This window comes from Sceloporus occidentalis, unplaced genomic scaffold (assembly GCF_023333645.1).
Source record: "Sceloporus occidentalis isolate IW3139 unplaced genomic scaffold, rSceOcc1.0.p SCAF_133, whole genome shotgun sequence".
NCBI lineage: Eukaryota > Metazoa > Chordata > Lepidosauria > Squamata > Phrynosomatidae > Sceloporus > Sceloporus occidentalis.
Window position 1 is genome coordinate 2,448,023 of NW_028317113.1, and position 26,641 is coordinate 2,474,663.

Sequence of the window (26,641 nt, forward strand, 5' to 3'; positions counted from 1 at the left end):
GGCGATAAAGTCCTCCAAATTCTCGGGCAGATCTCGATAGGTAAGGGCGTCTTTGATTGAGTCGTTTAATCCCCTGCGGAATGCTGCTTTCAAGGCTTGGGTGTTCCAATCAGTCTCATAGGCAAGAGTACGAAACTCTATAGCATACTGGGCCACAGACCTTTTGCCCTGCTGCAGTTCCATAATGTTTGCCTCGGCGGATTCAACCCTTCCAGGAGCATCAAATACAGCACGAAAAGCCACGAGAAAGGCATCCGCGTCATCCAATAGTGGAGACTGATGTTCCATAAGGGGAGAAGCCCAAGCAAGGGCCTCACCTCGGAGTAAGTTAATAATGAATGCCACACGATTGGCATGAGAGGAAAAAGTCTCTGGTTGGGTTCTGAAATGAAGTTGGCATTGATTCAAAAACCCCCGACATTCACGAGGATCCCCAGCATACTTCTAAGGAACAGGCATCTTAGGAGGTTTTCCGCCCCGAAGTCTGTCAGACTCTGAAGGAATCGAAGCTGCAGGGAGTCCCGCTGAGGCTGCAGAGGAGGGCAAAGGACCGGAGGTGGTTAAAGATCGGAGTAACTCCGTAATAGTGTCCATCTTTTGTTCCAGCGACTGAAGGTGGGAAGCATGCGAAGCCAGCACCTGATCTTTGTGGTCTTGACGAGAGGACACACGAACCAAGTCTGCGGGGTCCATGGTAAGGCCTGTGATAATCTGTCACGGCTAGAGGACCAGCAGTGCAGGAACCTGGTATCATCCACCGGTACGGGAGCAGAGCAGTATATTGGTTGCAGCAGGCAAAAGAGTAGTCGTTACACGGAGCCGAGGTCGGGAGTAGGCAAGGACAGGATAATAAAAAACAAGCCGGGTCAAACACAGGAGATAGACAGGAACGTCAAAAACAAGCCAAGGTCAGAAGCCAAAATCACGAAGTATTTAATAAGCACAGCCAACATGCACAAGGCACTATCACAGGCAATGAGCTAGTGCAACAGCCAGGTTTAAATAGACCTACTAATTGTATTTCCCGCCCCGCATGAAACGGAGGCTTGGAACGCATAGGTGTAGTGTCTATAAGAGGCCACACGGTGGTGCGCGTGTGTACAGAGCCAGAGTTCATGCAGTCTGCGTTCAGGAAACCTGCCAGCGGCTACAGGCGACGAGGGGCTTCAGTAGAACGGCGGTTCGGGGGAACGGAAGGTAAGTACCCCGTAGTTACAAATATTTTCCACTAAGCCTGAAATTGGTTCGGTTAGTGTGTCCATACCTGTTATTGTATACCTGCAAATACAGGATTTGTATGTCTGATTCTGTTTATTTGAGATCACAAGTGAATTTCAGTTGATCTATACATGCAAAGCTTGGTTTGTGTGTTAATGTGTTGATCTATACCTGCTATCGGCAACTGGGGCTAATGTTAATATATATGGGCAGCAGGGGCATCAATACACAGGGGGCAAAAACACTAAGGGGGTATAAACGACAATGCAGTGTGAAAAATCCATCCTGATGTAGACGTCTGTGACGTAGATTGTGTCTTGCTGTTTGTGTGTTTTTGGTTATCAGTGTAGCAGAGCCTGTCCTCGGTGTGTGTGTATAGGTGTTGGTGTGGCAGAGCCTGTCCTGGTGTGTGTTTGGGTGTTGGTGTGGCAGAGCCTGTCCTGGTATGTGTGTTCGGTTGTCAGTGTGTCAGAGCCTGTCCTGGTGTGTGTGTGTTTGGATGTGGGTGTGGCAGAGCCTGTCCTGATGTGTGTGGGTGGCTGTGTGGCAGAGCCTGTCCTGGTGTGTGTGTGTGTTTGGTTGTTGGTGTGGCAGAGCCTGTCCTGGTGTGTGTGTCTGGGTGTCGGTGTGACAGAGTCTGTCCTGGTGTGTGTCTGGGTGTCGGTGTGACAGAGCCTGTCCTGGTGTGTGTGTCTGGGTGTCGGTGTGACAGAGCCTGTCCTGGTGTGTGTGTCTGGGTGTCGGTGTGACAGAGCCTGTCCTGGTGTGTGTCTGTGTCACAGAGCCTGTCCTGGTGTGTGTGTGTTTGGTTGTCGGTGTGGCAGAGTCTGTCCTGGTGTGTGTCTGTGTCACAGAGCCTGTCCTGGTGTGTGTGTCTGGGTGTCGGTGTGACAGAGCCTGTCCTGGTGTGTGTGTTCAGTTGTCAGTGTGGCAGAGCCTGTCCTGGTGTGTGTGTTTGGTTGTCGGTGTGGCAGAGCCTGTGTTGGTGTGTGTGTTTGGTCATCTGTTTCCTGGGACTTAACTTACAGTAGGAATTATTTTAATTTATATTTATCCAGAGATAAAATGCCCTCCTGAAGTTGTAGTGACTTCAGGGGACAAAACGTTCAAGGCCCTGAAATCATTTAGTGGAAAAGTTATTTTTTGTGTTATAATATTTATTTCAAGGATTAGTCGCACTCAATTGTGGCTTCAGGCTTCCCATGTTGAATGATCAAGTATTATTTTAGCCCAACAACAAAAGTATAATTCCATAGCACATTACTTTTGGAAATTATTAATGCCCCCCCAGTTTGACTGTGGTATCTTGTATGCCCCCCCTATATATTGTTTCTAGAGTCACCACTGTCTAGGATCTCCTCCATCATGGTAAAGTTCCAGTGAGTGATTATGTCCTGATGTAGACATGGTGCGGTAGACTGTATAGATGTTAACAGCATATCCTTTAAGTCCTGTAAATTGAGAGGTGGGACCTCCATGGATCAGACTTCTTTGTCAAACACATTCCACAGATGCCCAATTGGAGATCTGGGGAATTTGAAGACCAAGTCAACACCTTGAACTCGTTGTTGTGTTCCTCAAATCACTCCTGACCCATTTTTGCTTTGTGGCAGAGAGCATTATACTGCTGAAAGAGACCAATGCCATCAGGGAATACCGTGTCCATGAAAGGTTATACATGGCCTGCAACAATGCTTAGGTAGGTGTGAAAGTAACATCCAAAAGGATGGCAGGACCCAAGGTTACCCAGCAGAACATTGTCCGAAGCATCACACTGTCTCAGCCGGCTTGCCTTCTTCCCATAGTGCATCCTGGTGCTTTGTGTTCTCCAGGTAAGTGACGCACACGCATCTAGCCATCCACATGATGTAAAAGAAAACTTGATTCATCAGCTATCTGCAGTGGACAGGGGTTAGCATGGGCACCCTGACTGGTCTGCCGCTACGCAGCCCCAAATGCAACACACTGCGATGCACTGTGTGCTCTGACACCTTTCTATCACAACCAGCATTAGCTTTTTCAGCAATTTGAGCTACAGTAGCTTGTCTGTTGGATTTGACCAGATGGCTCAGCCTTCGCCCCCCCCACGTGCATCAATGAGCCTTGGCTGCCTATGACCCTGTCGCCGGTTTACCGCTTTTCCATCCTTGGACCACTTTGAATAGGTACTGACCACTGCAGACCGGGAACACCCCACAAGAGCTGTCGTTTTGGAGAAGCTTTGACCCAGTCATCTAGCATCACAATTTGGCCGTTGTCAAAGTCACTTAGATCCTTAAGCTTGTCCATTTTTCCTGCTTCTAAGACATAAACTCTGAGGATGAAATGCTCACTTGCTGCCTCATATGTCCCACTCACTGACAGGTGCCATGATCACACGATTATCAGTGTTATTCACTTCATCTGGTGATAATAATGTTATGGCTGATCGGTGTATATTCTGTATTGTGCAAAAGTTTAAGCAGGTGTGAAAAATGCTGTAAGAATACTTTCAAAAATATGTTAAGTTTATTTGTATCATTTAACAAAAAAGCAAAGTGATTTCCCCTGCAGATTAGGGGAAGACTGAAAATCACAAGTTAACTCAGCATTGAAGGTATAGATCAAATAAACAGAATCAGACATACAAACCCTCTTTTTGTAGGTATACAATAATGTAATTACAGACAGATTTGATGATTTTGAGATGAGGGCTGAAGATAATTCTTAATGATTTTGGCTGTATGTTTGAGAATGCTTTAAAAAATATGTTAAAAACAAAGTGAGATAGAAGAAAAATCAAATCAATTGTTCTAGGTACACTGACACACAGTTTGTAAAGGGACTTTGCAGATATATTGTTCCAAACATCCTGGATAACTACCGTATTCGATTATAAGACGACCCTGATTATAAGACGACCCCCCCAAATCTGAATATTAATTTAGGAAAAAAAGAAAAAGCCTGAATATAAGATGACCCTATAGGAAAAAAGTTTTACCAGTAAATGTTAATTTATCTAAACTATTTTTTTTTAAATAAAAGCTATTATTGAGAAAAATATTTTGGTTTTATTTCCTTCTATTTTCCAACTTGCCCCCCAGTTATGCACATCTGCCCCAGAAATGCCTTATACCCCCTATATGCCACTGTGCCCCATGATATGCCTTTTAACCCTCTAAATGCCACTGTGCGCCATGATATGCCTTTTAACCCTATATGCCACTGTGCCCCATGATATGCCTTTTGGCCCCCTATGTGCCACTCTGCCTCCAGAAATGCCTTATACCCCTATATGCCACTCTGGCATTTAGAGGGTTAAAAGGCATATTATGGGGAAGAGTGGCATATAGGGAGGTTAAAGGCATTCAGGAGGCAGAGTGGCGTATAGAGGGTTAAAAAGGCATTTCTGGAGGCAGAGTGGCATTAAGGGGGTTAAAAGGCATTTCACAGAGCACTCTGCCTCCAGAAATGCCTTATGCCCCCCATTTAACACTCCCCCGCCCCCCCAAACTTACCGGTGCTTCTGACTTCCCTGTCATGTAGCTGGGGCAGCGTGTAGATCCCACGCACTTACGCTGCAGCCGGAGGGAGGCGTGGATAGCAGCGGGGGTTGTCTGCGTCCACTCTGCGGGAACTCTGATCTCTGACAGCCGGGGAAGGTCTGCGCGATGGACGCAGACAACCCCTGCTGCTAGCCACATCTCCTTCCTGCTGCAGCGGAAGTTGTCTACGCGAATCGCGTAGACATCTACACGCTGCCCCAGCTACACACCGGGGACTCAGAAGTACCAGTAAGTGGGGCGGGGGGAGACAGGAGGATCCAGGTCCCCTGCAGCTGTGGGGGATCTGGATCTTAGTCGTCTCATAGTCAGACCTATTTGAGGGTCTGAAAAAAAGGGCATTTGCTCTGAAAAAAACCTCGTCTTATAATCGAGCAAATACAGTAACCACAGTTCTTCTATGGATCTAGGCAGCCTCAGTTGCTCCTCTCTCGTCTTCATGTAATCACAGACAGACTTAATCAAGTTGAGGTCAGGGTTCTGTGGGGGCTATACCACTTACTTCCAGGACTCCTTGTTCTTCTTTATGCTGAAGATTGTTCTTAATGAGTTGGCTGTATGTTTGGGGCCACAAATGTAGGGCCAATCAGATGCATCCTTGATGGTATTGCATGATGAATAAGTACCTGCCTGTACTTCTAAGCATTGAGGAGAACATTCATTCTGGCCAAAGCCCCAACTCCATTTGCAGAAATACAGCCACAAACGTAACCTGTTTAGCATGACAGTGTGCCAGTGGCTTGTAGATGGCTTTACATCTACTATGTGTTTTTTACTGATTTTTTTTTAAAATGTGGATATGTTTTCTGTTAAATTGTTTACATTTCTATTAATTATTGACTACTAGATGACTAGTAGTCAATAGAAAGTAATTAAGGTAAAAATGTTTTAGTGGATACAGTTACAGAAAGCTACAAAAAAAGAGAATAAACAGTGCACAGTGAATACACCTACTTGCATATTCCATATATGCTTCTAAAGACCAATCCTGAAACTGTTAGCGTAACCAATATCGCCAATCTAATCTGAGTTCTCCTTTTATGCAACCCTCTATGGTTACAGTTAACCAAATGCATTTCTTTTAACTTTACCAAGATATATGTTAATCTGACATCTCTATCATCACAACCAAGTTTTCTGGTGCATTCATTTTCTGTCAGTAACACAGCCTTTTCTTGGCAGGTGGTATATATTAAATATATGTTTTTAGAATATTATTGGTAATTAGATGAACAACTGATTTTACAAATTTACAATTTTACAAACAGTTACCAGCTGTAGTAACACAGAAATTTGTTTTGCAAATTGAATGATTAATTTCATGATTCATTACATTTGTCAACCAATGAGAGAGTACTAAGCTCTCACTTGAGATTTTAGCACACTGACTTTGAGTGCTAGATCATTTTCAGAGTTGTGTACCCTGGAAGCCGGGCCATTTTTTGTAACTTTGATATAGTTATATTTAGGAATAGCCAATGCTGGTAAAATAGCTTTTTGCAATCCATTATGAAGATTAGATCAGTGAGATCGATCCAAAGACTCAATATGATGCACAGCTAACTACAACTTTCTTGCAATAAAAAACTGGCTTTAGCACACAATTAACTTGGTGCAATAAAACTGCCACAACTCACAATATAGTGAATAGACCACCTACTTTTTTTCTCTCACTAAAACATATTTTGTTAGTTAAAACAACAAATTATGTTAGTTCCACCTCCCATAATATTTCATTTGCACCAGATGCAACAATGATGAATTCGCTTGTGATTTGAGTCAAAAGGGTTGGAATATCACTGATGCTAGGTGTGTGTCCATGGAGATAAAAACATCACCAGTGTAAATGCCAAATATTCCCTCAGGTATATAAAAATTAAGTAATCATGAACAAACTATGGCCACCATCACGGGTAGGCATATACTGGCCATCAGGACAAAAACAATATTTTATAGGCATGGGTACATCTCTCTCCATACCATCCGCAACTTGAATTTACATTTCTCCGCTGATGTGCACTGTCCGACTGCTATAATTTTACTTGGATCCACTAATGAGGCATCCTGGTACTTTCTATAATTACATGATAAATGCCATGTGCGATGTTATGGACTGTGGCAGTGAATGACAATTAAACATAAAAAGTAAGCAGGATATATAATTTCTCACTGAAAATGAAGACTGAGGAATAAAAAAAAGACTGGACAGTGGAATACAATAAGCAAAACCATATAGGGGAGAAACAGCTGAAGTGGTTAAATTGCTTTCTGGAGATATAAAGAGAAACAAACCTGGAAGAAGAAAACTGTTAACTGGAAAAGTAAAAAATAAAGAGGAAAGCATGGGGAATGAAAAGAGAATCTGGAAAAAATCCTGGAAATGTAGAGAGGAAAAGCAAGAGTGGGAGAAAGATAGAAACATCTGGCATGAAGGTAGGGGTGAAAGATTTAGGGATCAACTAATATTGCTCTAAAAGTGACCCTTAAGAGTTAGATCTGTCTTAAGCGGGTCTGGAGTCTTTAGTGCAAGGGGACACGACCCTGCCTGCCATGAAGAAGTCCTCTCACCTATGGAAAGTGTGTCCTTTGATTCACCCCTAGTGGAGGGGTCTACTGAGCCTAGATCTGGCTGATCCATGCTGGTTAAATGGAGGGGGAACCGGGATAATAAAAGTTGGGCTGGGGATCTGTCAGCTAATCTCATGACCGGTGGCATATGGTGGAATAGCAGATCAACTGCCGTTTTTGTAAATGTAAGCAATATCATAATATTTGGTAAATAAACGCTGCGTTCAAATCAATTTCCAACCACGTATTTCTCCAATGACGTTGTTGTATCTGTTTGGGGGACTTCTCTGGTAATGGCCAGTGAAGGGTAAAGGGTCTGGTTGTAATACTTGCACACATACCAGCTTGACTTGATAGTTGTTGAGACATATATCAGTTTCAACAATTGATTGCAAGCTTACAATGACAAATTTCTGTAGCCCTAAAGCACTGTATGGCTAAAATTCTATTTTAAACATTTTTGAACTTTTTTCAGGTGCCACAGTATTTCTTAAGGGTCTTATAAACTTCTTTATGCTTCTTAATACTTAAATCTGATCCTTTAATAGTGTACAACTCCGAAAACTGTTGGATAAACTAGCAATAATTATTACGGAGTGTATTTGCTGAATAGTGGATGAGTTCTTTTTAAAACGTTTTAAACTCGTCCAAAACTCATCCAAAACTGTTTTTTAATCATCTCAAACATACTTCATGGGAATTTGGGAATGGAATCACGACTTTGTTACTACTAGCATCAGATTAAAAATTTATTTTCAAAAACATTATGCTGTTTTTTAAATCTCTTCTAGATTTAGCATAATATAATGTTTTCAGGCAGCTGCATTTTACCCACTTGTGGGTATGTGTTATAGTTCTTAGCCCAATCTACTAGGAAAACACAAAGTCCACTTCAAGGTATTGCCATGAATAATTAGCTCATTGTGCTGATAATGCAGAGAAATGTACCCAAAATATCATGATTGACAGCAATGACAGCCTCCAGGTCTGCAGCTTTCTTTAAACACAGTTCTAGTCATTGTATAATTTAATGTTTTCAGACAGCTACATATTAGCCATTTGTATGTGTTCTGGCTCAGTTACCTTAGGCCAATCTACTAGAACTTCAGTGACGCAACTGGAAGTGGTTAATGCTGCACGAGCACTCTCATAGAAGATGGTCAGAGGCAGCTTTTGCCATTGAACCCCAGCAAGTAGCATTATGTTCAGGACTGCCGGCTCCATTTTAACACATTTTTAACACAATCCGCACGGTCCTCAGACGAGCTGCACCTTGATGTCTGACATTTGGCCTGCTGGCCGTACATTGGACACTCCTGTACTAGAAAAACACCCTGTTTCCCTATGATAGTATTTTGTGGTAAATGTTTTGCCCCAGTCTTAATCAGCCAGACACTGGCACCTTGACTAAAGTTTATTGAGAAATGGATTGCATTGTACAAGCAGGACTTCTTTCGCATTTCCTTAAATATCTCACTGTGGTGTTTAAAGACAAAAAGACACATAGCATATGACACGAATGGTAAAAATGGCAGCCTCTAGTTACATAGTTAATTAGGTAGAAAAAAAAGACATACAGTCCAGCAAGTTCAACCATTCTACATACCCATATTATTTGATCCAGAAGAAGCCAAAAAACCCAATGAGTAGGTAATCTCATCTCAAAGGGAAAATAATTCCCTGCAGATAAAGGAAAATTGTATACTATAGACAGCACTGTATTTAATGCTGAAGAACAATATTAATGTAATATTAAATATTTTTCCATGGAACCTCCCTATTAAAACCCTGTCTCATTGTGCTGAGTACAATTGTAACTGGACACCTGTTGTATCACAAGACTATCAGTTTCTGTTCTTGTCTAAAAATCGGCACAGGAGTAAAAAAAACATTTAGGGGAGGTCCCCTTTTTACCAGGGAATGAGAAATACTGTACTTGCAAGCTGCAGGTACAAGAAATGTAAAAAAAAAACTAGAGAACATTTCATACACTGTTTTTCAGGCACGGAGACAACTACAAATACTGGAAATCGCATGTCTGCCACAGCAGTAGGGGATCTCCCAGTCAAGTGGGGCAGTCAGTGAGACGTTTCCCAATTTAGACAATGTGACCTCTGATGATAATGATAAATTTTCAGGCATGACAAAGGATTGACTTAATTATGACACAAAGGGCAATACTAGCAATTGCATATACCATAAATGTTCCCGTGTTTTGATATATGATATACATTTTAATATATATATATATATATTGTTTGTCATTCATAACTTTTTCAATATATTTTTTTCTTGAAACAATTATGCCTGAAATATATCTGGTTGGTTAAAAAAAATTATGTTAGAGAAATATAAACAGTTTTGTTAACTGTCTTGAAGAAAATCAAAGGTAATACAAATCAATGTAAAAAAGAACAATAACATAGCTTTTAAATAACATTCATAGAACCCCTAATTTAATAACTTTGCATTTGAATATGAATTGTAAATTTAACCTTACAATGGTTTAAACTAGTTGGTGCCGTGGGGAAAAAAATCTTTGTATTCTATGAATATTTGCCTGTTCCTGTGTTTGGTTCGGGTGAATATTCGTGTACATTCTTCATGTTTGTTTTTTTCTTCGTTTTTTAAACAGGCAATTTTCTCTAAAAATAAAATTCTTATGAAAATGAATACACAAGCCTAATAAATATTGGGAATTTTGTCACACTATATGGGTGTAAATTGCTTAGTCCGCATCTATATCAATGTACTCCAAGTTTGGTAAGTCCTATATAATTTTTCATGGCTGCATTACTTACCAAGAATTAGTGGGACTGCTTTGCATTTTAACCTCCCAGGTTTTTCATAAATTTGTGGCAAAATGGCTGCATGAAATGCCTGAAAGAACACCAAATAAAATATCCTGGGTGTGTGCCTCTCAAAAATATATGGTTTGATGGGGGAAATTGATTTAACTGAATTGGGCACCTTCCAAAAGTGGTGTTTTACTCTCCAAACAACTTGACAAACCTATATATGGTTGGTATCACTGTACTTAGAAGACATTCCGGAACACATATTGGAAAAACCACAAAAATTACTACCACAAACTTTGACAAAGACCGGAGGTAAACTGTAAAATGTATTAAAATATTAAAATACCACCATTTTCAAAGATGTCCCAAATAAGACATGCGTGCAGGATAATCAGATGTCACATGTCCCAAATGTAGCCTTTTAACCCTCAATGAGCCCGTCAAACATATTGATGGGTGACATCACTGTACTCAGAGGATATTGCTGAACAAACATTGAGGTATTTCCTTGAAGCATCACACAGCAGACTGTGAAAACTTTTTTTTTATACTAAATTGTAGTCGTATATGTATGTAATATCCAAAGAAAACTCTAACGGTGCTTTAAAAGCAACACCTAACTTGTGTGGCCATGTTAATTGACAGAGAAGAAAATCACAATTAAAAACCATATATCAAAAATGGAAAAATCGCACTGGTCATTGACCGAGAAAAAAATCCTGGTCCTGAAGGGGTTAATGGTGTCCACAAAAGGCTTTAAATTGCATGAGAGTCTCATTGGGTTAAAATGCAATGGGGTCCCACTGATTCACCTTTTGCGTAAGCAATATAGCCATGAAACATTATATATTATTATAGCACCAGCCAGAGAATCTGAATGTGTATGCTGTTTATGCTTTTTAGGTTGTGCGCTACCCTTTCTGTATATTTTTTTTGCTGTAGATACAAAAATTGACTATAGTCTGACCACAACATATATTACTTAGTTATGTAGTAAGTAAAGTCACAATAAACAGTAGCAGGACGCATTAAGACATATAGTGTAGTTTAGCCAGCTGTTTAGGTTGTTACTTCCCCTTTTCAAACTTCATTCGCCATTCAGGGTTACTTTGTACCCAAATATTTTTATGATTCTTTTTAACTCCATCCTCTTTATACACATCTTTATTTACAAATGCTCTCACGGATTCTCTCTCCTTTTTTCACTTCACTTCATCAGAAATGGTAGGGGCTAATACAGTGAGGACATGTAAAATAACCTGAATCTAAGACAAGACCAAGGACTGATTAAGATGTGAGTCTCTACATCCGGAAAAATGGGCAGACTAGATATGTTGAATGGTTCTTATCTGCTGACAAATTCTATGTTTAGATTTTTAAACTCCCCCTCTCTTTAACTTCCTTCACTCCCATATTTTTAAATAATTCTCTCTCATGCCCAGGTCTTCTCAACTAGGTCTGATGTATTTCTCAAACTATAATACAAACATCTTATTGGTATTTAAAACTTGTGTATCTTGAAACATTTTTAATCCTTTTCACCCCTGACCTGTGGCTTATTTTTTCCCTTCTGTCACCCGTTTCTATGTTTCAGCTATTTGTTCCATTTGAAGATCTTTTAATGTATCCTTTAATCCCACCCAAAAACGTTATTTAAACCCCTTCCTTATGAGTAACATTATTAGCATGGGAAGGGGTCCGGTACTTAGTGGTCTAGTGAAGAGTATATATATTAGTCTTGGTGCTCTGCATCAGGAAACTAGTGCAAAGCTTCAAAAGCAGCAAAGCCAGATAAAATATTCATACAAATCTTTACATCATATAATAATGAAACAATATTTGTATTGCAGCGACCCTAACACACTAACTGTATGCAAACTAGACATGTGCAAATGGGCCAAAAATCATTTAGAATAATTTTTTGGTTTGTTTTTAGCTGATTTGTTTTCGTGCAACATATTTTCTTCCCTGGTCATTCGGTTCGACTGAAAAATCAGGGGCATTTTTAATCCAGGGGGAGGATGTCACTGCAAGAGCCATCATTTTGCCCTCAGGTGAACTGAGGGCAATATGGTGGCACTTGCAGTGATGTCCTCTGCCCTAATTAGAGGATCGCCAGAAGCGCCGCCACACTGCCCTTAGTTGGCAGTTTCAGTGATGGCCGCCGTAGAGCCCCCATTTTGGATGAGGTTGACGGGTTCTGTCTACGGAGATGTGGGCAAAGAAAGAAGATACCAGATTAAGGACTGAAGACTGAAGATAGAAGAGAAGGTAAAAGACAGAAGAAAGAAGAAGATGCGGAAGTGGTCGGCAGAGAAGTTAGGTAAACATACAGAGAACGTGAGAGAGTGAATGAGAATGTGAGTGTAAGAGAGTGTGTGAGAGTGTGATAGAGTGTAAGTGAATGTGTCTGAGTTTTTTGCTTCCTTTTTCTCCAATTCGTGGGAGGGTTTAGCCTCATTTTTGGGGCTTCATTCAAATCGCCAAATTTACAAAATTCTGTAATTTTGTTATTCGTACAAATTTTAATGCACAAGTCTAGTGCAAAATATATATATATATATACATATATATATATAAAAAGTGAAAAAAAGAAAGAAAGAACTGTGCATCAATCAATGCAAACATGCACAATCTGCATATGGAATAAAATAAATACTAAAATGCTGATCAGGAAACTGATGTGCATGTAGGGAACAAAAGAGAAAAGGTTTACATTGTATAATTCCGTTGTGTAAAGCAGGTAAATGTCCCCTCACTTTTAGGTCAGCAGACCAGTCATTTTATTACTTTTGAGACTTAGAAGGTGATGATTCCTTTATCAGTGGTGATCTCTGTCCCCTTTGGGGTCTCTCAGAGTCCGGTTTGGTCTGCTCACATAAAAGTTAATGTGTTACGAGGGAAGGGGCACTTATTCAGTCTGTATCTGCCATATTATGTACACCCAATGCATGGTCTGACTAAAGTGTAATGCTTTTGAGGTAGTCATCACTGTATTCAGGCCTAGGTTGCAATGTCTCTTGAAACCAACCCATTTATAATGTGTAAGTCTGAACTTCTATAGTATCTTTCACATGCAATCAGTGGCGTTGGCAGGGGGGGGCAGAGGGGGCCATGGCCCCCCTACATCATGCTGTGCCCCCCCGTGTGCCCCCTCAATTGAAACGCCGTCTTTTTTTTTTTAATAGACGCGGAGGAGAGAGAGACGCCGAACGGTCGTTGAGGAATACGTTTTCAGAAACCGTTCGGCGCCTCTCACTCTTCTCCGCGAGGCCTCTGCCTTGGTCGCAGTGCCGGCATTTCAAGTTGAGCGCCGGTATATGATGTCATATCCGGCGCTCAACAGTGAAGCCGCGCACACTGCGGCAGAACCAGGGAGACAGGGACTTCGCGATCACACCGCTGGACTTCTACAAGCCCAAGGTAAGTGAACTTTGAAGGGGGGAGAAGGTAGAAAGTTAGGAGGGGGTTAGAGAGTGAGAAGAGGTAGATTGGGAGGGAGAGGGGATAGATAGGATAGATTGGGAGGGAGAGGGGATAGATAGGATAGATTGGGAGGGAGAGGGGAGAGATAGGATAGATTGGGAGGGAGAGGGGAGAGATAGGATTGATTGGGAGGGAGAGGGGAGAGATAGGATTGATTGGGAGGGAGAGGGGAGAGATAGGATAGATTGGGAGGGAGAGGGGAGAGATAGGATAGATTGGGAGGGAGAGGAGAGAGATAGGATAGATTGGGAGGGAGAGGAGAGAGATAGGATAGATTGGGAGGGAGAGGGGAGAGATAGGATAGATTGGGAGGGAGAGGGGGTAGATAGGATAGATAAGGAGGGAGAGGTGGTAGGGAGGGAGGGAGAGGTGGTAGGGAGGGAGGGAGAGGGGTTAGATAGGGTAGATAGGATAGATTGGGAGGGAGAGGGGTAGATAGGATAGATAGGGAGGGAGAGGGGGTAGATAGGGTAGATAGGGAGGGAGAGGGGGTAGATAGGATAGATAGGGAGGGAGAGGGGGTAGATAGGGAGGGAGGGGGGATAGATAGGGTATATAAGGAGGGAAAGGTGGTAGGGAGGGAGGTAGAGGGATTAGGGAGGGAGGGAGGGAGAGGGGTTAGATAGGGTAGATAGCGAGGTAGATAGGGAGAAAGGAGGGTGGCAAGAATATTGAAATAAAGAGTCAGAATGAGAGAAAGAATGAATGGATTCATGTGTGGATGCATTAATAAATATGTGTAAATAACTTGTGTGAAAGAATAAATTATTGTGTGAATTAGTGAGTGACTGTAAAAGTGTTTGTGAATCATAGGTGTATTATTGATTTGTCAAAAAAGCAAAGATTGTATAAGCAGGGTGTTTAGGCAATGGGGACAAAGATGGCACAGATTTTATGGGACAAACATGGCGTACGTTCAGCTGTTTGGGGACAATGTTGACTCATGCTGGGCTGTTTGGCGACAATGATGGTCCTATGTACGTGTAATTTGGGTGCTGGTCAGGTTCTATGTGGGCAATGTGGACGCCAGGGTTGGCTTTGGGGTGTGTGACCAGTGATCTATGCCTGTAATTTAGTGGGGTTTATCTATACCTTTAATGCAGAGTTTATATGTAATTTCCAATTGATATATACCTGCAAAGTTGGGTTTTGTGTTATTCTGTTGATCTGTATCGGCTATATTTCCATACATTATTTATGTTTACCTGCAAATATAGGATTTGTATGTCTTATTCAGTTGATCAATACCTGGAGTGCTGTTTCCACATGTTGTTTATTTGATCTATACCTTCAGTGCTGAGTGTACATATGATTTCCAGTTGATATATACCTGCAATGCTGGGTTTGTGTGTTCTGTTGGTTTATACCTGCAATGCTATGTTTCCATACATTATTTATGTATACCTGCAAATACAAGTTTTTTTTTTTCTCATTCAGTTGAATGTGCTGTTTCCATGTGTTGGTATTTGATCTATACCTGAACTACAGGGTGTAAGTAAAAGAGCGGTATGGTTTAGTGAATGAGGGGACAAAGGGACTTTGGGGATGATTACAGGGGAGAGGACCTCTCAATGTCACGGTGCAGTCAGAAGTACTGACTCTCACGGTCTTCCTCTGATCTGCAGTCAGTGTGGCAAATATTTTTTTTTTGGTATGGTAGCGGAGGGAGTGATTGCATGCAAGGAAGCGTTGAGCGGGGCCCAAGGAAATGCTTGGGTAGGGTCCAATTTTTTCACTATAAAATATATTGGCAGCAGGTTCTAATATTTATATATATATATTGGCAGCAGGGGCAAATATTTATATATGTTTTGGCAACAGGGGCTAATATTTATTTATATATTGGCAGCAGGGTCTAATATTTATTTATATATTGACAGCAGTGTTTAATATTTATATATATTGGCAGCAGCGTCTAATATTAATATATATTGGCTGCAGGGGCTAATATTAATATATATCGGAAGCAGGGTGTAATATTTCTATATATCAGCAGCAGGGTCTAATATATATATATATATTGTCAGCAGGGGCTAATATTAAAGAATGAAAAATAACTGCCAGTTTAGCTGTTATTTTGAAATCATATTTCAATCACGGTCTTTACTATTATGTAGTTAAAAATGCATGTCTAACGTGTATATATATATATATATATATATATATATATATATAGTGTATATGTGCCGTTTTATAATTGGCCCCCCTACTTTGGTCCCTGGCCCCCCATGTGCCCCCCCTAAATATGAAAGCTGGAGACGCCACTGCATGCAATATACTGAAAAGCAACAATATGTGATGTCACATCCAGGTGCACTGCAAATTGTAGGTCTGTTGGGGCAGCTAGGAGTCCTAAGGCATAAAAATGTCTGTGACTGTAAAATAAAATATTTTTGTTTGATTTAGATTATATTATGTTGAAGGATACATAGATTTCAATTGGCACATTTTTAAATAGGACTCGCTACCTATATACATGCACCACATACACATACGTACAGTATATCATAATTATGATATACAAGTCAACATTGTTCTACGTTCAAATACAAAAAAAAACCTAGACAATATAGGGTTAAAAATATTTCACTTAGTTTGTTTAACAGATTGAAGAAACATAGATTGCACCAAAGACAATCATGTGGTTTGTCCAAGTAGTTCTTACAGGAAATTCCTGCTACTTGCCTGATAATGTGCTAAATTGTTCCCAGAACGCATTCCATTTCAAACCATCATTTTAACAGTTTGAGTTGTGGAAAGGTGTCTGAAAAAAAGAAAGATTTGTAATCAGATATCTGGGACTCTCCATGTATTTCTGATTAATGACGTAAATAGCATTTAAATGTGAATGTAAAAAAAGGTAAAATATAAAAATAATGTTAAGAGGAGAAATATTTAGTATTGGACATTTTAATTTTATTCATTTTAGCATTATGTGATTAGGTATCCAGCGGTTTAATCCTACTTTGTGCTGTGGACTAAGCAGCAATGTTACCTGTGTATTTAAGAGAAGACTGGCAGACACTGGCTAACCTTAGCATCCATGCTAAGTGTAAAAATGTAAGCCTCTGACACAAATGGTCTGAAGATTAGCTGAATATGTAAAATATCTGCTGGCAGCCACATGAGATGGATTGGCCTGTTTTCATCTGATGCGTTTGAATTGCTCCTCTGACTTTTCTTACCTGTTGCTAAGTTTGCCAAAATGTCACCAATGATTTCCATATTTTTCTGCAAGTCTAGTTATAGTAGGAGACAGGTCAACTTTTCTCAGGTATGTCACTGTGTGTAAATTGGCCCTCTCCCTCTTGATTGGTTGTTTATCCTGAATATCTTCTGAAAGAATAATAAGAAGCATGGTTGGTATGCCACTCAAGGGCTTGGACTATTTTAAATGTATGCATGTTGATAAATTGCAAGTTTATATGTATAGATATTGTTTATATATATACAGATGAACAATAAGTGCAGTCACATAATAAGCACGGTAATCTACAGAAATGATGATCATTATACAGTAGGTATGAATATATTATGAAAGGAGATCCCTGCTCTATATAGCTTACAGTCTAATTTAAGACATTTAAAACCACGTGTTACAATGGTTACCAGGGAACAATGATTTTCAACTGTGGGTGCTTATTTGAAAAACCCTGGGGTGTCTAGTTTTTGAAAATATATGGTTTTATGGGGTAAATTGAATTGGCTGGGTTCAAACATGTCCCAAATAAGACATAAGACAGGATGACCATATAATAACATTCTAAATTGTAAAATACACATCTTCCAAATGTGGCCTTTTTATAGAATATTAGATGAAATATGAAAATAATTGTATCTAAAGAAAGTCCATTTTGTTCTGAGAAAAAAACCCAATATAACATAGAAACATAGAATGTGACGGCAGATAAGAACCAGAAGGCCCATCCAGTCTGCCCAAGCTCTGAGTACTTTCCTTTAGAACCTGCCCTTATCCTATATCTAGCTTGGCCTTATGCCTATCCCATGCTTGCTTAAATGCCTTTACTGTATTAACATCTACCACAGCTTGTGTGGGCATACTAAATGGGAGAGAAGGAAATTACAGCTAAATGTGAGCACCGCAAAATGCTAAAACAGCCTTTGTCATGAAGGGCACAAAAAGAAAAAACCCAAGTTTCCATAGTTACTGTAAACTATGGAAACCTGGGTTTTCTTGAACAGCAGGCAGAAAGATCAGACTGAAAAAGGGGGAAACAAAGTTTCTCCCTCTTAAATAGATGAAAAAAAGCTAATTAAAAAACAATTATAAAAAACCAGATAAAAAACATGAGAACCTAATGACCAACAATAATTGCCTCTGGGCATCCTCTGTGGTGATAAATGGATGGGGGCCCAAAATATTTTAACACAGAGGATATTTTTAAAAATCTGCTCCAAAATATGAACTCCCTATTTCACATCCATATTAACATACTGAAGCCATGAACATTGATTCTGAATTGCACCAAATATTCAGTCAGTACACACTTAAAATGATTCCTGTTATGCTTTTTATGATTACCATTTTTTTTCTTCATTCGATTGCTGTCATGCCAGTACGGAAAGTGTTAAACTGCCTTGTTAAGAGAATGTGGCCTCCCTAACAGTGTTAAGTCTGCCAATGGAAAAGACTTACCATTGACCAAATAATTAACAGCCGGCGTCCTCCATCCTTTCAATAATTTCAAGCATGACAAATGAGTGATGAACACAAAAATTTAACCACACTTCCATTATTTTAGCCCTTTGAAAGTTACGTGGGTTTCTCATTAACCCACTAACTTGCAATAAGTAATTTTCCTTAATACATCAAATCATTCTTGGTATCAGTGTTGCGGTGTGTGGCTAAGGTGGAGCATTAGAAGGTCACTGCTGAGGTTAGACTGGTCTAATATGAAGTCTCATTATATGGGAGAGACCACAACGTTAAATGGTTGGGACCTGTAAAAAAGGCTGTTAATTGCTTGGAGAAATTACCACAATCCCACCAATTCTCATCTCCTGTTTTTCCTTTTCCTCTACTGAATTAAAAATGAATACAATGAGATATTTAAAAATAGCAAAGCACAGACTCTGCTGGTGTATTTGTGTAACCTTCTCTTGATTAAGGAAATTATAGTTAAAATTTGCAGGCATATTCATCCTGGAAAGTTAATTTGACTTTAATGCGCTATAGCTCTATATAGCTAAGCGTCATGTTTAAATTATCATTTTTATCTACTATTTAAATGCTTGGAGTGATTCATAAGAATTTCCCCATCCTCCAGCTCAGGGTCTGACTGGCAATTTACGGGCAGTCCTGACACTTTGAACCAGCAGCATCCTGATGATGTAAGTGTGGCGATGGCTGAATATTGTGCTCACTGTTGGTCAGCATCCCACTGGGCATTTGATTAGTGTGCCTAGATGACTAGTCCGGGCCTGTTGCAACTCCTTGACTTGCAGAAGATGTGTTCCATCAAACACATCTCCTGCTTACCAGTGCAAATGTACAGTGTAATTACTAGACTTGTGCATTCGTATTCGGGCGAACATGAAAACGAACACGAAGTTTGCGAACATACGAACATGGCGGCAGCAAAACGTACATGAAGATGAAGACACACAACACGAAGAATCTTCGTGTTCGTCTTCGTTTACTAATCTCCCTGGTCCCTTCCCCATCGAGCCTACCTTATCTACGCAGGGGTTAAGCGAACGACTCTATTGGTCGGCTGCAGGGGCCTCCTCTGACATCAACCAATTGGTTGATGCTAGAGGAGGCCCCTGCCTCATCTAGCATCAACCAATTAGATGGGGAAGGGACCAGGGAGATAAGTAAACGAAGACGAACACAAAGATTCTTTGTACTCTATTGGTCGCCTGCAGGGGCCTCCTTAGGCATCAACAAATTGGGAGCAATAGATAGATAGATAGATAGATAGATAGATAGATAGATAGATAGATAGATAGATAGATACTTTTCATTGTATTCATCACATACATGTAATTATTTTTAGAATTTCATTACATAGGTTTCTACATATTATAAGCAACAAAAGCAAAAAAGTATATTCATTAAACATTGAGGTAAAACAAGATCAGCAAACTTTAGTGCTTATGCTACTGGCTGAACTATATGATCCGCAATATTCTTCAGCTGTGGCAATCACCTGCATCAACTTGCATTAACATCAATTACTATAGAAGTTATCCTTTATCTTATCAGGTGCACAAAGAGTATCACAAGAAATCATAGCACATTGTTGTGTTTATGAAATGCGCTTGCTTAATCTGTATACCCATATTTATGCTTATAAGCAATGGTATTTTGGATTTATAGAATTGCTTAGTATGATCCTAGTTTTCAGCAAAACGTGCCATTGAATTGAGCAATATTTTTTGTATCTATGAATTGTCCTCCCTTTAACATCCTTCAGTAGCTAAATTTAGGATATTTGTGACTAGATCCCCTACTTTATATCTAGATAGATAGATAGATAGATAGATAGATAGATAGATAGATCTTTTGATACTATATTCTGCAGTGAAAAGCCATTTCCCTTTTTTGGTATTACTTTTTGGTATTTTAAAGTATTAAGATTATTGATTTACATTTACATAAAGAACATTTCACTTGCATATCTTAAATCCCTCCAAACTAGATCTCTTAAGAGTTAGCTGTTAAATAATTCCAGAGATGGCTAAGCAATAAGGACAGTTCTAAATTATTTTAATACCCCTGACCTCAGTGATATCTCCATTTTCAATTCTAAGAGCTTTTAAAAGCTAAAGTAATCTCTTCTCCTCTGTGAATAAACCAATCTTCATTGCTCATCTTAAAACCATCCAGGACCACAGATTGCCAAGCTTGGTAATTGAACCAAGCATCCCAGGCAAACATAAAGACAGAAAAGATGAAAGGGTAGAGGCACTGAGGATTGTGTTGTGGAGGTAAGATAGGAATTACCAGATAGTGTTGCATGCAGCCCCCTTTGATTAACAGGGGATTTGGAGGACCCCTTTTCCTTTTTTCTCCCAGCTAATTACAGAATATTGCACCAGTTTTAGTCCCAGCTTTGATGAGGCCCATATACAGTTTAAACTAAAAACGGACACATGTAGATACATATGTACGTCGAGCAAATAAAAGCTCTAAATATATTTTTGTGGGGTTTAACAGTTATTGATGTGTCCCATGCAATTGCATCTGCCCTTAAATATTAACCTCTTTTGTTACAATATGTGATCATTTGAGAACATCATCTGTTTCAGATCCAATGTTGATTCCCAGATAAGCTCAAGTTCATATGCCAGAGAGTGGAAACATCTCTCTGACTTTTGACATTTTTGACTCTTCTGCATAATACATCAGTTTCCCAGGCTGTGTGCATTAGATTGTATTATGTTTTCATCTTTCATATTTTTCACACAGAATGCTTTAGCGTTCGTACAAGGTAAAATGAAGCAGGTTTTGTAAATATTATTTTTAATTATGTCTACACATAGTCAGTAACAGTCCTAGTAAAAAAATAAACATCATGTGCAGCCATGATTGATATCAGAATTATTTCTATATTCATGATGTACTTGATTTGGTCCATAGGTTGAGCATCTACATGAAGAACCTTGATATTTTCTTGAACATAGCGTTTGCAAAGCGTTTGCAAAGAAGAACAACGTGGCCCATCTAGTTTGCCTAATGTTTCCTGTAACATCTTTCAGTCCCTGGTCTCGTCATATCTTTAAGACAATATTATGCCTTTCCCATGCATGTTTAAATTCCATTATTGTATTACCCCTACCAGTTCTGCTGAAATGCTTCTCCACTCACCTGCCACACTCTCATTAAAATGTCCTTACATTATACCTAAGACTCTGGCCCTCTAGTTATATTTATAAAGCATTGGACCAGTAAGCAGGTCAGACATTATTAACCTCATGCTTTAGCCATCTGAACTAGCCATTTTCTTAAGCAATTAGAATGACTGAGAACAGCCAGCCTTTGATCTCTGTGAGGGAAGTGGGTGTCAACTAGGTCTGCCCCTTCGTTCCGTAGACCTGCCCACTTTGCCTACTCATTGATAACCATGCCCCTGTTGCCCTGCCTCCCTTTGACATAATTCTGCCACTTTTTGGCTGTCTGTGCAGCAGTATGGGAGAACTATCGTGAAACATACCTATAAAGTTATGGCAGTCTGTGTCCATTAGTTAGACCTTCATACACTATATGACCAAAAGTTGTTTCTGACACACATTGCCAACACATGTCTAAGATCAAGCACATAGGTATGCCGTCTCCATAGACAAACATTGGCAGTGGAATGGGTAGCACTGAAGATCTCAGTGACTTTAAATGTGGCACTGTCACAGGATTCCACATTAGCCACAAGTCAGTTTATGGAATTCATGTCCTGCTAGATCTGCTCTGGTCCACTGTAAGCTCTATTATTGTGAAATGGAAGCATCTAGGAGTAACAACAGTTTAGCCACGAAGCGGTAGACCACACACATTTACAGAGCATAGCTGCCAAGTGCTGAATACAATTGTATGCTTCTATCTTTGTGGCACCAGTTGCTCTAGCATTACTGTGCATCTGTTTTTAAAGCAAGACCTAAAAAGACTTAGTTTGATGAGTTTAGTGTAGAAGATCTCAAGTGGTCTGCACATGTGTGTGATGGTCAGGTGTCCACATACGTTCCATATAGTGTAAATATGCCCAAATTATGATGATATTTACATTTTCTTTTATTAAAAATTTATTTTTCCATTTCCCAAGATTGGAAAAACATTTGTTCATTACTTAAACTGCTTAACCAACAAAAACATGTTTTTTTATCAGTACTTTCAAGCAGTATTGTTAAATACATCATTTCATAAATGGTATTTTCAGAAATATTTTGCTAAAGAGGACAATATTTTATGTGAAAGAGAATCCATGTGGTTTAGAGGGCATCTTCTGTTTAACTAGTGCTAAAGTGTTTGAAGGAGTTACAAGTGCATTAGTGGTCTGGGTCACCATTTGCTTTGGTAACCTTTGCCTTTAACCAATCCATCTTTCTGACACCCATTAAAAAGGTCTCAGGCAGCTGCTATTACAGTTGGATTAAGTGGTAATTCTGCAACTTAGGCAGCCCAGTGAGGGCGTCACTCTGCTAATGATCCCATTATTGATCTTTAATGATTTCCTTGAATGAGCAGCATTATCCTCAACAAACAACATGGGCAAGACGTGCTGTCTAAATAATTTACAACTTAGCTGTGATATATTTTGGAGTTCTGGTAAATTTTGCTGAAAATATAGTCAGACTGCGATTTGCCTGTTCCTCATTTTTATACCTGTTTGATGGCCCCAGCACTCCATGCTATTTTGGATTTTAACTGAGGCATCCAGTTACACGTTATTGAACACAGATATTATCAGTACTAACTTGTGTGCAGCTTTAAGAATGAATAAAATATGTGCAAGGTGCAGGGGATGACTGGCACCTTCTGGCCTGGGGGCAGGTAAGACCCTTTGGCCCATATGTAATTAACATACACACTAGCACACATATTTACACATATTCTCACAGTAACTTATATGCACATTCTACATGCACATACTAACACACTCTCTAACACACACTTATGCTAACATACACTTACACATAGGCACTCTAAAACACACATGCTTACAGTCATGCTAACATACAAAAGCATGCTAACACATACTTAAACATACACACTCAAGCTAACACACACATTTACATATACACACTTATGTAACACACAAATATGCACACATACTTACACATGCATGCTCCCTCTCACATATACTTAAACATAAATACTCATGCTAACACACACTTACACACAGTCAGGCTAACACACTTACACATAGAAACAGACATGCTTCATGGTGGGCATCATGAAAACCGAAACAGTGGAGGACACCATTTTTTTTCCATTTAAAGCAATCCTTAATAGTTTTCCTTGGTTAAAAATGTATTACTAAACCATGTGTTATAAAAAAATAAATTTATTCCCTTCATAAATAGCAATACATTTGCAAATAATGATGCTATGCTTTAAAAATGTTTGAAACCTTAAACAAAAACAGATATGCCTGTGAGTAATAAAAAAAATGAATAAATGAAATAAATCAGTAAAGCATTAAAAAAAAATTACGTTAAAATATTTTGTCCAGGATTTTTTTAATGTATAAAAATCTTATATAACACCCTAAACACCCTAAGCATCTATGTAGTCTAAGCCCTATAATCCTAAAGCATTAAGTGGTTCCCTTACTAAAAGACTGGCAATATATTCAACCCTTCAGGGTCTTTATCAAGGCTGTTCAAGTCCCAGTTTGTCACCTTGTACATGCACCACATAATTGTGGGAAATCTCACCAAGCGTCTTCACATTTAATGTTTTTGTTCTTTGGTTTCTTATGAGCAAAACAGCAGAATTCTTTTGCACTAAATAATTAACTTGTGACTTTTTTCCCAATTGATTTGGGAACATGCTTGAATTCTTCACAACGCTAGAAGATTCAAATAGATCTCAAAATTCCATTTAACTGTAATTTTTGAGAGATCTTGATGATTCTAAGCTGTCAAAGGCATTTTGTATCTGCCATGTAGACAAAGGACAAGATCTCAAAAGAAAAATGTAACACATAAAACATACCAAATATCTAACTACATCACATTGATTCATCAACTTATGCATTTTATTAGACTTTTTTGCTAGAATGCTGTCATGGTTGTCAGATTCCCACTACCATCATTGGTAAATACTTAATAGAACCATTTCCATGCAGGGTCTTAATAAGCAATGTCATAGAAGGCAAAAATGCAGCAGTGAGCCATTGTCAAGGCTGAGTTGGGAGCGGAGCGCAGCGCAGAGAGACACCGGGTGCAAGGGAGTGAAGTAAAGGGTACTCCAACACACAAAGTCCAGAATATAGCCAAGGGTCAAAAGTCCATGTAATCAAATCAGAAGGTTCGCAGTACAACAAGGGTAATCCAAAAACAAAGTCCAGAAATCCAGCCGAGGGTCAAAAGTCCGTATAATCCAAATAGAGCAGAAACAGCAACAGGGTATAGGAATCCGGTAGGGAACTTGAACAACCAAGTACTGAAGGTACAGGGTTGCAGGTTTAAATAGCCCGCCTAATTGTTACTCCTCCTCTAACCCCCCCTCTCTCTGGCTGTCAAGTAATCCCTAATCCCTCCCCTCTGCAGTTAGACCGCAGGACACGCCTCCCCTGGCTGCCAGCAGCGGTCTGGGACCGCAGGACCCGCCCCCCCGCCACACTGTTAGTCCTGGCGTGCGGCTGCCGCCGCAACGGAGGCCGGGGACGCGGCCCGCGGCACGGAGATGCCGTGCCGTGCGGCCGAGGATGTGGCTGCTCGGCGGGGACTCCGCCGGGTGAGGACCTCTGTCGCCGACGGGTTGGGACCCGACGGACATATGGCCGAGAACGCGGGCGCCCGGCGGTGTCGCCACCGGGCGAGAGCCCCCGCCGACGACCGGTAGGGTCCTGACAGCCATATAAAGAAAGGTTCCAGCCTTTCTTATGGATGGTGTACAATGGATCTAAGTAGGTGCTGTTCACAACAGTACACTGGGTGCATAGTTTAACCCCTTCAGTCCCCTATAGACGTACTGGTACGTCCATAAAACGCATTTAAAGAAACACATATGGACGCACCAGTACGTCCTGCCTTTCTTGATCAGGCTGTCGTTTGACAACCTGGACTCCCCCCCTGTCAGCAGAAGTCAGCATCGCTGGCTTTCTGCTGCCTGATCTCCTTTAACAGCTTCCGGCGCGATGACCCGGAAGTTCATCAGAGGACAGGCTATCCCCTGCAGGGTCTGTCTAGACCCTGCTGGGATATCCGATCGCTCTGATGAGGCACTGATCACAGACTGATCACTGTGATCTCTATGCAAGTCTGTGGGGATCACAGGGAGGAGAGTGAGAAACCATGTTTCTCACTCTTCTCCCATGCTGAAAAACAAATCAGCAAAAAGAAAAAAAAATGTTAGTGATTTTTTTAACTATAAAAAAAATTCACTAAAATAATACAATAAATAATAATTAAAAAAAAGTTAACTAAGTGATGTCATTGGGACATCACTGGCATTAAACAGATAATAATAATAATAAAAATAAAAACCGTACATCCCATTGCCCTAAAACAACATCTAAAAAGTATAACCCTCATGCCCCCTTTCACAACCCCAAAAACCGTTAAGCCATAAGTATAAAAAAATACTACCCTACAGGGTACTATATGTAAGGGATGGATATGGCCTTCTAGAAAGAAAAAAAAACTACGGGCTATGTGGGGTATCCTGGGAATGAAGGGGGTTAAAGGTGCTCTTCCTCCTACTGTTTTCTTTTATAAATAAATGCTGCAAACAAAGTATAGTTGTTGTTAAAGTTGAACACCCAAACCTTTCCCAAACAAAATTCTTACTATGAAGTAAATTTCGCTTAATTTGTCATTTTTCCTGGAAATACTAATTGCCGTGTATTACCTATGAAGCAAGCGCGGGGAAGAATAACATGACAGACCTACTAAAGTTTACTTGTTTCATTTTCAAAAACGGTGCACTATTTTACTTGACATGCACCATCAAGACCTTTGTGAATTGAACTTACCTCCTCTCCAATTGCAGTTATATGTGTATTCAATACCTACTGCCACTTACCAAACCGTAAAGGACCTGCTTTCTTTATGTATGCAGACCTATTTTACCCCTATTAAAATTACTATATGAGTAGTATTATAGTTCTTCCCTTTTTATTATGGTGAAAACTGTAAAAAAAAAAACATCTCTTAACACTTATTAAATAATATGCCTAAATATATGCATACATACATTGACATACTAAATTGTACAATTAATGTTTGATTTAAGTGGAACCGCAACTACTACATTGTCTTGTATATTAAAAAAAATTGTATTATTGAAGGAACAGCATGAGTATACAACATATTTTACATTTACACTATTATTGTATTTACAGT